The sequence below is a fragment of the Gymnogyps californianus genome, chromosome 3 (assembly GCF_018139145.2).
Source record: "Gymnogyps californianus isolate 813 chromosome 3, ASM1813914v2, whole genome shotgun sequence".
In the NCBI taxonomy this organism is placed as follows: Eukaryota; Metazoa; Chordata; class Aves; order Accipitriformes; family Cathartidae; genus Gymnogyps; species Gymnogyps californianus.
The window spans coordinates 66,227,790-66,239,972 of record NC_059473.1 but is presented as its reverse complement, the minus strand read 5'-3'; positions in this window follow the sequence as shown (position 1 = coordinate 66,239,972).

Here is a 12,183-nt window from a genome sequence, read left to right as displayed (position 1 = left end):
GCTCATTCACAGTTCTTATGGATGGCATCAAGAATAGCAGCTCTGAAAAAATAAAATATGGGGGACTTAATGGCCTGAACATAGGCAGCTAGTATCATTTGGGATGCCCTAGAGCGGGCCTGGCATAGGTCTGGCAAATATGAGGCAAACCCTGCAGGAGACATGTTCTGGATCAGGAACTGTGGGCTAGAGGATACCCCAGAGCCTCTAAAAAGACACTAGATACCTATGTTTAAGCAACTAAACCCCATCTTTGATTTTCAGATGTTTTGACCTATGAAAGTCAACAGGGCTTTTGTTTCTAAGCCATTCACGTTCTGTTAAAATGCTAACCATAGCCTTTATTTCTGGTTTTGACAAGACACCACTATTAATTTACTCAAAATTGAAAACAAAATAGGGTAAAAAAAAAATCCTGCATCTGGATTCATTCTCTTATGACAACCCTTCTTGCTTTCTCTATTTTTTTTTTCCCCCCACTGGTAGTGAAGTCTGGCTGCTAAATTAAAGCATAAATCTCTTGTATGGAGCTGTGAGATGAGCACTGAAGAATGCGGATACATAGAGACTGAACCTAATACAGGCAGGTGTGAAGCTCTGAGCCGCACACACCAGAACAAATATGTTGCCTTCCTCACACTCATAAATCATTTTCAGACAACAATTCTGTTTTTTAATTAAGCGCTTCTTTTGGGGAATGTCTTGAGGTAGTGATGCACAGGTTATTCCGGGAAAGTGTTGGCATTTCAAAACAGATGGTGCAAGTTTGTCCATGTTTTGTTTTTAGTTCTACCTTCTAGCTTGCTCATACTCAACAGTATTTCTACACTGCTGATTGTAGACATGTCTGTGACAGATTTAAAAGCAGTAGCTCAGCTTCCATGACTAGGCTAGCTGGAGGTCTTTGGACTGCCGTGACCCACTGAGAAACTGTTCCTGACATCTACGCTTAGTCTAGGCGTAGAGCACAAAAGTTGCAGAAGCCATACATTTGATACCTGAGCAGCCCTTGCCATAAATTGTCTGCACTGTTGCGCTGTGCTTAAGAGTAGACAAGAGTAACCAGAGAGATCAGTAAATCCTTGTAAGTCCTGACCAACAGACACCAATTCTCTGATGCAGGAAGAGAGACTGTTGTAGAAATCAATGTCTCCAAGCATGGGTGAACATGGCATAAGGATGCTCAGTCTGGTAGCTAGACAGTAATGCAGCAGATGAACGTGCATCAAGATCTTTGTGAAAAGGATACTAAACAGTGTTTCTGTGTTGACTGAAGGTGATATAAATCTAAAAAGGATTGGAGCTTAAGGTCAGATTCAGACACTGCATCCAGATACACAGATATTGCGACCCACACTGGATAATGCCCTGTATCTACTAATGGTCCTACTGAAGAAAGTATGATGCTTGGAGTGGCAAAACACTACTTCATGGCAAGGTTATACAATCTGGAAGTTAGGATTCAAGAGGCTTCATGTTATATATTTATAGAAGTTTCTGATTATAACTGTGCACACTTTTGTGTGTGCTATTTTAGCCTAAAGGCCATGGGAGTGTGTCATGGATCAAAGAGTGTCAGCCATGCTTCATTCTGGTGACAAGAATGATACTGTTTCATTTTTATGTCAGTCTAGACATGACTCACATATTCTTGTTAGGATTCTGATTTTATAAAAGTCTTGAGAGAGATCCTACACATTTATGTAGTCAGCAAGCAGGAAAAATAGAGGAGCAAAGCCACTGTGCTCAGTAGAGCTTGTAAGTTTGAAGTTTAGTAAAAAAATAAATTTACTTTTTAAATTCAGTTATATCTGAGAATATGCTCGTGAAATGAAGTGTAAACTGAAACTTTTTCACTGCAGATGAAATACTACCTGCAGAGCCAGCTGCAGCCCCATGGAAGCCAGGAGGGAATCCGGTTGCCTCAGGTGGAGCCTGGTAGCCGGACGCCTGAGGGTTGATTCACTCTGCTTCTAGCCTGGGACTTTGTTTTGCACAGTCTTTTTCAAAGCAGTCTTTTATCTGTGAATGCCCTCTGCCTCTGTTCAGCTGTTAATGGCATATTGTCTTGGCCTGAGAAAATGAGCGACTGAATCAGTACTGTAGCTCTCAGCTGTTTCCATCCCTTTGGACGAGGGGGGAAGTTGTCACTGAAATCCCAAAGAGGTTGATGTCTTTGCAGAGACACCTCTGGTCTCACTCGAACTGCCAGAGGTCAGAGGAGGGCCTGCGTGGCTGTTTGCTGAAGTCTTCACCTAGAGATGACTGCTGTCTGATCCTGAGGCAGCGGAGACAGCCCAAAACCACCGGACAAAAGCAGTTCCCGAGGGATGCACGTCCCAGAGCCAAGATGGTGAGAGGGTCAGCTGCGTGATTAGGGGGCAGTTGGATAAAGTAAGTAAATGTTGTTTCAGCTTTATGAAAATTGTTCTAAGTCATGGTCATGTAGTAATGTAATTTGCGAAAACCTTTTGGAATTTTGATTCTTCCATAAGTTTTCACATAGTGATAAGGGGTAATCTCTGGAACTGATGAACGTGCATTTGCTTTCAAAGAGCTCATTAGTGCCGTACCGTAATGTTCTATAGAAATGCTTTGCACTTTTTATTTCAGTTAAACAAAATCATTACTTTGGCCTGGTTTCAGAGGCAAGGAGTCACACCATTCTTATGGGAAAGGAAACTGTTTGAACCCTGGAAATAGGAGCACGTTAATGCTGACATGTGTTTTACTCTGCTGTTCCTTTGATCAATACAGTTTCTGTATAAGCAAGTTCTTAGCGTGCACTCATCTTCTCATTTATATTCTCCTCATGTTAAGTCTTTATAATGAGAACATTTGTACTGAATGAAAATCAGTCCTGAGAGACGGCTGGGCTGAGAAATAGAACGCACTCATAGTGGAGCAATAATTAGAACAGTACATAGGAAAACAAAAAGTGATATGCCTGCCATTCCTGGCATAGCAAAAAGGGCACTCTGGCATCGATAAGCAAATACTTCTGCAGCAAGAGGCTGGAGTTTGACTGCTGCATTCTGGTCGCTGCTCCCACTGCTATTTATGTGCTTTGTTTAGTGACTCTTGGACGCAAAATGCATTAGCAGAGACTGGGACGTGGAACTGTTTCTTGCAAGGGACTCTCCTCATTGCTGGAAAATAAAGCCCCCTTTTGCTCCTGGTGATTAAGGATTAAACCAATCAAAAATGCAGAATTAGGGTAGTTAAAAGGAGTTGATTAAGAAATGACACATAAGGATTTCAGCAGAAGCTTATTTGAAATAAAAGGAGTTTTTCTTTCAGATAAGAAAGGCAGAGATGTTTTGAGGTCAGGATTGACTCTAGAGATTCTGGTGGGGTTTTTTTAGCAAAATTACAATTTGAATTAAAAGTCAGGGAAAGCATTGCACTTTCAGAATCCTTTTTATTTTTAATTCTTTTTCTTCCCCAGCCATACAGAGAACTTCAGGCACTGAAACAGTCAGAAGAGAAGAAGAAGAAGAAAACATGCTGATATGATTTAACTTCAGTCATAACTCAGACAACCAAAATGTAACAGAAAAACAAAGCCAAGAAGAAACGCCAGCAGCTACTGATAAAATTCGAAGGTAGCTGCCAGTGTAAAAAACATGTAATAAGTCCAAATGTTTAGGAGAATAAAGGATGAAATGAAGCAAAATGATAGCATTCTCTGCATCTGGTCGGTCAAATGGTGCACACCTGTGTTTGTCACTCAGTTGTACTGTACAGGCAAATGTCCCATTTCCCAGTCACATTTTCCAATCAAACATATCTGAGAGGGAAGGCTGAATGAGCATGTGGCTGTGAAATACCGCTCTGGCAGAGCACTGAAGTGAAGGGCTACAAGAAATGTTGCAGGATAGAGGCTAAGTCAAGGCAAAGTCAAGGCAAAGCTCGGGGAGATGGTCTCTAGAGGAGCAGGAAGAAGCAAAGAAACAAGGCGTGCATTTGAAGCTCCTTTTACTAACGCATTTTATCATTGTGTAGGTCCACTGAACTTCTGTGTCTAGAAATCAAAGTGGACTAAGTAGTCAAATCCTTAAATGTGCACAGAGCGCTACAAAAATTAATTGCAAATAATCTTAAATTCTGGGGTATGCATGCTGCCAGCCAGCGGAGCAGAGTGGGAAACAAACCTCCCTCCTCCAGAAGCAAATGGATGACTGAATGCTTGCAAATGGCTGACTGCGATGGCTGCGTTACTTTATGCTTGTAAAGTACAGGAAATTGGAATACAAATCATGGGTAAGAGGAAATGAAATGTCTATTCTTTGTATAGGTAATGTCAGCAAGCTTATTTAGGTTAATTACCAAAAAAGATCCACTGCAAAACCAGGCGGAATCATCAAGCAAATATGATAACTAGATAAATGAAAAGCCGCTTTACCACTATGCTCTAAAATGAGATGTATCACTGCACCAGCTTGGATACTCTTGTTTGTAGAACGATTGCTGACAAGGGAATATGTAGAGAATGGCTAAATCAACATCCTAAATGAATAATACTGCAAAGGTAAGGAAGACGTTTTTAAAAGTGAAGGTGCAGAAAGGAAAAAGCTGATTAATTTTTTAGTAAATCCAGATATTCTTAACTTCACCCTTCCTAGCAAAACTTCAAGTGCAGGACGGGTCTCTAATATGTATAGCTCCATTACCCTTAAACCATAAAAAATGTGTTAATCAAGGAAACACATAACTGAAACTGCTTTTAGTGGTAGAGGTAGCAGACATATAGAAATAGATTCATTGCTCAGCAAGCTAACATTTATTGTAAATTATCTGGCATTTTTGTTACATATGTATTCTATAATTTTCCGTGTAGACCTAGTAACAATTTTTGTAGAAATACAGGAAAGGCACTGAAATACAGAGGACACCCACTTAATTTGTACCTTAAAAAAAAGAGTGTAAAAAAGGAAATGAAGTTATACACTTTTTTGAGAAACTGGAAATTAACTTAATTAGTTATATACTACACACTTTTTGCATTTTCAGTATATGAGGGTTTATTACTTTCAAAATAACACAGACTAAACGCATGTTACTGGACATCACCGGATTTAGTGAGTCACACAACAGATATGTACGGAGAAGCCACAGATCAATTTGCGTCATTTGGTCTTGTTGCTATCCTGTAACTTCAGACTATTGGAAGGCCATTTTCATCTGTGGTAACTGTGGAGATGCTCCTTCCTAATTACTTATTAAGCTTCTGGGTTTTTACTAGTGTAGCATTTCTGGACCATCAATGCAAATTAATAATTTATATACATTAATAATTTACACTAGGGAGTCTGATGGAGTAACAGAGGCTGGAGGCCATAGGATCAAAGGGAAGAAGGATCTTTTCTGTAGTCAATGAAGTCACCAGGGTCATGAAGAGAGACTAAAAGACCATGTGTGCGGAGTCTCCTGTCTTTGTGGAGAAGAGCAATGATGTGCTCTGCGAAGCTGGGTGAACAACCTGCCCCACCAGCACAGGAAAACCTAGGCTGGGAAGGTGAACACAAGTAAGTCCTAGCTCAAAACATGTTATGGCTTCTCTTTCAGGTCAGTTTGTTTGGGCATCTTTAACCGGGCACAAAGAGACTCTGCAAACAGGACATGCACAACTCAAAAGCATAAAGTGATCATTTATGACATAACACACATTAAAAAATGGGATTTGACAAACTACTAAGCTAAGCATTAGCATGCTCCCCACCCCAACGTCTCTCTGCTGGCCAGGCGGGCGTTGAACAGGAGGAGAGGGGTCGGTCTCCGCAGTCCCCTGGACCGGAGCCTCGCCGGTGCTGAGCTGCTGCCTGCCACCCCCTCCGCCAACGCTGGTGCACCTCCCGGCACGGTAATTTTGCACTGCTGACCTCCTGCCGCAATGTCTCACATCTTTCTCAGCAGCCTGAATCAGAGTTGCAGAGAGGGGCCGTGTCAGAGCACAGGACCTTGGCTCCCGGGTAGGTGAGCAGCTAACCCCCAGCTGGAGGGAGACTCATTACAGGGGCTGGCCTAGCTTTGCTGTGAGCCAAAGGCGAACTCACAGAAAGGGAAGAGGAGCTAAGACATGGTTGTAGGTGGCCTGTACCACGCAGCAGGGCCAAGTCCTGGCTGGACATCCGTGTTGTTCCTCCCCGGAGGAGCAGGGGCAAGCACTGGCACTGAGGAAGGCCAGCCATGCCTCAGCGTGTGTTCGGCCAGGACCCCGGGCAGGCAGGGGCAGTGCCGGCGTGTGGGTCACAGCAAGCTCTGCGCAGCCTCGGCTGGCCCTTCCTGCACCACATCAACCCCCATAGCCACAACACGACTGGTGACCTAGCCACGTCCACAGTTGTCATGTGAGTTGTTCCCCATACCAGCAGACATTTCCATCCAAATACTACATTAGCTTATGCATGAGTGGATTAATGTTACTGTTAATATTCCAGACTCAAACTGGTCCTTGCAAGAATTAGAACAAGGAGGTTTCAGAAGGGTGTTAGCTAACATCTGTTAATCATTATTCTTGAAAGAAATCCCATAGCACTTGGCTCCGCCATAATGTTTTGCATTTTCTTACCCTGTCTCCTGTTCTCACTCTAGAGAAATCCAAAGAGAAGATTGCTTTAGCCATGGCTGGCCCCAGAAGGTTAGTCGCAGAGGCACAGGAGGCATATGGCCAAAATCAAATGGAAACCTAGGGAGATGGACACTGAACACACAGATAAAATCTCCATATTGCACGTCATCTTTTCCTTTCTCTGGTTTGCCTGGGAGCCATCTTGCAGTGCTCCTCTGGTGGAGGCTATGCCACATGGAAATGCTCATGTTCAGCTATTTTGTTTAATTCATCCTTCACTATCCGTGTTATTTAGATTTGTAGGTTTGTATAAGACCAGTTTAAAAATAAACACGAGCCCAACAGAGACCTAGCACAGTCTGGTGTGAACATGTTGCAGCAGCCAAGTTACACTCCCTCAATATTAAAGAAACTTCGTATCCTACCAACACATACCCTGGAAATCATACAAATAAATTAAGAAGCTTTCAAAAGAAACACACTTAGAGTGTGTTTAAAAACTGAAAATGCCATTGCTACCCAACTGAGGTAAATTCATCTAACAGTCTACAGGAAAAACATACCTAGGATGGGACATTCACATTAACAGAAATGAAAGTAGACTTAGGCCAACAGTGAATACTTTTAAAACTCTTGTTCTGAGCCTCTGGGATAAACACAGTAAAATAATGACAAAGTAAACCTGTGAACATATTTACAAATTCATTCCACAAGTCACATCATTATTGCTTTTTATGGGCTCAAAAATCATGATGCATAAAATTATGCAAGAATAATCAGCCCAGTTTTTACAACAAACAAAACATTAGAGAAACTCAATATTTTTTTTTTCTGTTTTTGACTGTTTCCCTTCCTATAGCATTTCAGAGCCAAATGAGAATAGGAACTCTATCCCCTGTCTTAACAGGTATTACACATATCAAACTGTACTTTACATGAATAAACATGTTATTTCAAACCAGAAATTTTCCCCATCTACTTTACTCATGTGAACGTAAGAACTGAGTTAGAGCAAAGATCCATGTTGCTGGCTTGTAAGAGCAGCCAGCAGTGGCTGCTTAAACAGGGGCAGCTGAGTGTTTCTCTTCCTGGCAAATCCTCCCAGTTTCCAGCAATCAACCCTTCAGGGATTTTGTGAGTGGGAGCTTGTGTCTGGAACTGGAGGCTTTGATTACCAGCCTGATGATTACCAAAAATGAAAATGATTTCCAAAAAGCAGAGAAGAGACATAAGAAGACGATAATAAAAGACAGTTGAAGTCGTAAGTGAATTAATGAGCTAGAGAGAAACTCAGTTCTATTTAACAATAATGAATCGAGTATTATTTGGTATAGTTCCAGCTCTCACAGAAGTAGAAGTGGGCTGCAAAATGCTGAGTGGCTTGGGTTGCTCATATGCCCTACTGCTATCGGCTATGAATCTGTACCCGTAGCGTGCGCAGGGAATGGCAAAGCACATACTACACCATGGTTCTCAGCATCCTGTAGCAAGCCTTCCCCAAAGCACTTAAATACTGAGATCGACAGCTGTCCTTTTATTGCCATGCTGAATCAGAAACGTTTGGCTGTTGTGGTAAGGAGGATGTTCCCAGCAACAAGCTGGCGGACAGCTCTGTTTTTTAAATGGAACACTGCAAATCCTTGCCACCTGGGAGGCCAAGAGGCCATGGCCACCAGCCGTGGAGCAGTCATGCGGTTCTGCCTGGCATGAATGTAGTGCCATTAGCAAGATCTCCTTCTCACAGGTAAGCAATTTGGATAATTTACGCCCTCCCAGGGCAAATGTATTTCAACTAGACCAGAGGGTCAAATGCAATACATTAGGCAAAATAGCTAATGTGTGGTAGATTTGTGGCTGCAGAAAATAAAGACATATTTTGAAAGAAAATGTTCTTACCGTGCTATTAGGTCAGGAGAAATGTTGCCTGAATTACTGAATAGTAATTACAAATGAAATTACACTTTTGTTTTTCCACTTGGTTTGGGGGTGAAATAGCATTTCCATAGCTAGAAGAAGAGTCTGGTTCTTCTTAATGCACAAACCTGCTAACTGAAGAGAAAGTATTATTCATATTCCTTTTTTGTTATGCTCCTTCCTATGTATGTTCTTTTAAATTATGGTCCTTCTCAAATACATGGCAACAGGCTGGGTGCATATTATTATTTGGTGCTTTGGCAGCCTGGATCCTTTCAATATACTGTGAGCAGGAAAGGGCATCAGAAGAAGCTGGCAGGACACAAAACAAACAGAAGAAGGGGTTTGTCATGCAGCAGATAATTGACCTGTGGAATCTATTGCAGATGGATCTTGTTAATGGAAAATCTTTACATGGCTCAGGGGGACGAATGGATGAGTACTTGGAGGGGAAATCCACTGTGGATTGATATGGAAACCATATCCACTTCAGGAAAGCCCCAACTGTAAAACTGTTTCTGTCTTTCAAAATATGGAATTATTTAAGTTTTTAATTCAGCTAGTTTGTAAAAGCTGTGAGCTTTGCTACCCTTACTCCCTGGGCTTTGGAAAGTTGCTGTACTATACATTTGATCGTATACAGGAAAAACATTATTACCAAGCTGCGATCATATTACGAATAAAAATATGATCATAGACTTGGTAAATTCAGGACAGCCTATTGGAGGTGATAAGATGTGCAGATCGCTCTTTCATAGCCCAAGGGAATTTTCCTGCTTCAGCAGTATCTTTCCCACCACTGGCACAGAGAATTATCCTCCTTCATCCTTTGCCTCTTTTAGTTCAGTTTAGAGCTCTTTACTAACACAAATAACCTACTTGCTATTTCTCTTTTATTTGGGAGTGTGTGTTCTTCTCATATGGGAACCATTCTGTATTTCTGTGGTTTTATCCTTGTTGGCCATTGTTATACCTCTCTAGCTCTAGGACAGGCCCTCTGGGCTGACGTGACTAGAACTGAAGACACCGTTGTCATTCCAGAGGCATATACAGTCTGGCATGATGATGTTTTCTTTTATATTCCCTATTTCTTTCCTAATAATTCCGAACATTCAGTTTAGCTTTTTGATCACTGCCCTGAACTAAGCAGAAATTTTCAGGGAAATATTCACAGTGATTGCAAGACCTTTTTCCTGGGTAGTAATAGCTAATATAGAGACCATTGTTGTGAATGTGTAATTAGGGTGGGTTTTGCATTATTTTGTATTTATCAGTATTGAATTTCTTCAGCTACTGCATTATTTACTGGTATTCTCACAAAACAAAATCTTTTTACAGCTCTTGATGGGCTTAGCTTTGACTACGGTGAATAATTCAGTATCATCGGCGAAAAGTGTCTCCTAATTCTTCACATTCTTTTCATGATCACTTACAAACATTTATGGACAGCTATTCCCTTTCCTATTACTCTACTAATTTTATACTCATAATTGCTTCGTTTCTTTAATGCACTTTGAGGAGAGACATTGTTAAAATGATTTGGTGATTAGCTCATCCTTAATTGTATGTTTGTTGATACCTTCAGATAACTCCAACAGATTTTACTCTAAAAGCCATGTTGATTCATTCCCTGTATAACATATTTATCTATTTTTTAATATTTTTCCATTAATCTACTCAGTATATAAGGCAGATTTATCTCCCTGTAATTCTCCAAATTTCCCTAGGGGTCTTATTAAATATTGATGCCATGTTTACCATTTTCCAGTCCTTGGGATCCGAGGTAATTTTAAGCAATGTGGTACAGTTTGGCCATTTCAAACCATCCTAGGACTGAGTCAAGCAGAAATTACTCATGGTCTGGTAGCCGGACTTTACCGTGTCTGTTTTGCTGCATTGCTGTGGGAAATTTCAGAGGAAAAGCGGAGCCACACTGCAGGCTTAGCACCTCGTCTGCCTGCAGATGAGCACACCTTTCATTTGTATCAGTTGCTTTCAACTCCAGGACTTTTTGGATTTGTTAGACTACCGATAAAGGCTCGACAGAAAGTAGTAAGAACAGGCACCTGTTGCAGTGGCCTTAACTGAGTGTACAGTGCACTTCCAACAGAAAGGTTTTAGCGGTCCTTGTGTCAAAATGTGCTGTGAAAACTGGGTTAGATCCTTTATAATAACGAGTTTAACAAAACTGACATGGATTAGTTAATTTTGCTGTATGAGAAGCTCAAATAGTTGAGCTCATGTGCAACTACCTCCTTCTCAATTCAGCAATAACCAGAAGAACCTTGGACCATACATGGCCTCGCAACCAAAAAGAAAAAGAGTATTTCTTCTCTTTCAGATGAATAGTTTGGCTAACGAAAGCTCCCAAGCGAGGTGACCCCATGCTCACCTCAGGGGAGAAAACAGAGATACTGGTGGAGGTCAAATTGCATGGGCCTCCCCTTTCATCCTTCTGCCAAGGCTCGTGCAGGTGAAACCAGGGCACAAACTCAGACAGCAGTTCATTGTAGGAAGGAGAAGATGGGAGATTTTCCAAGCATTTACAATAGCTTTGGTCTAGACTCGTTTCCCCTTGACTGCATTTAGATTTAGGCAATTTGAGGGGTAGGAAATAAGGATCTGAGAGAGAGGGACAGAGATGATTTAACAAAAAGAAAAAACCCACATGCTGAAGGTAATAATGTTTCATACAAGAAAAATTATTTTTGGCCTTCAAAAAGAAAGCTGCTTTCAATTTTCTGTCATGCTAAAGCCATTTCGCACCATCTGGACTTCTGTTCCAGTTTTCAGGCAGGAAATATTTTCATTCCTGTGTAAGCTTCATATCTCAGTTACAGTGATCTCTAAAACTCAGTTACAATGATAATATTGCATAAGTTAGACTAAATATTGAGCATCAAATACTAGATTGATTTTCTCTTCAGAGATTCCATTTCTTTAATGTGCAAGTTGTTACATCCTTGCAAGGAGCCTGTTATAGCACATTCCCTTCTGCTAGTGCTAGAAACAGAACCAGAGTTCACCCCGTGGCTTGATCCCGAACCTGCTAAGTATAGTGGCAACACTGCCTGCTATTTTAGCACTATGGAAAGCAAACTTGAAAGACTCAAGGTCCCATCAGCTTTCTGAGGGATGTGGCAAGAGTAACAGATGCAAGAATCCAATTTAAGTCTTCATTTTCAAATGCAAAACTCAGCACTGGAGAAGATCTTTGGCATATGTCAATATAGTTTTATTGTCTTGAGTTTATTCTACATCAGGACAAACCTATCTGAAAATGTACCTTTAGGATTACTTTTTCCACAATGACAGAGAAACAGATCTATCCAGACAAAAATTTTCTTGTATATTTAGACGTAGTCCACACCGTACATCTCATTTGCAAGAGAACAAATGTTTGAACTTTGGTTCACATGATGTGTTGTCTTAATATTTAAAATAAGTTTAAAACAAATTCAACGGTCTCATGCCTCTGGATATCACAACTGCCATTGATAAGTCATCCTGGAAAAACCACTTAAGAGATAACAGCAGGTGTTTAGATAAGCAACTAAAAAAGCACCTAAACCTTGTGGCTGGATTAGAACAAGGTTTTCCTTATGATTACTGGGGTTTCCTGTTTCTGTTTGGGCTGAAAATACTTTGGGAACAGTTTAACACAACTATGCAGCAGTTCCAGTCCTAGCAGCATCTGT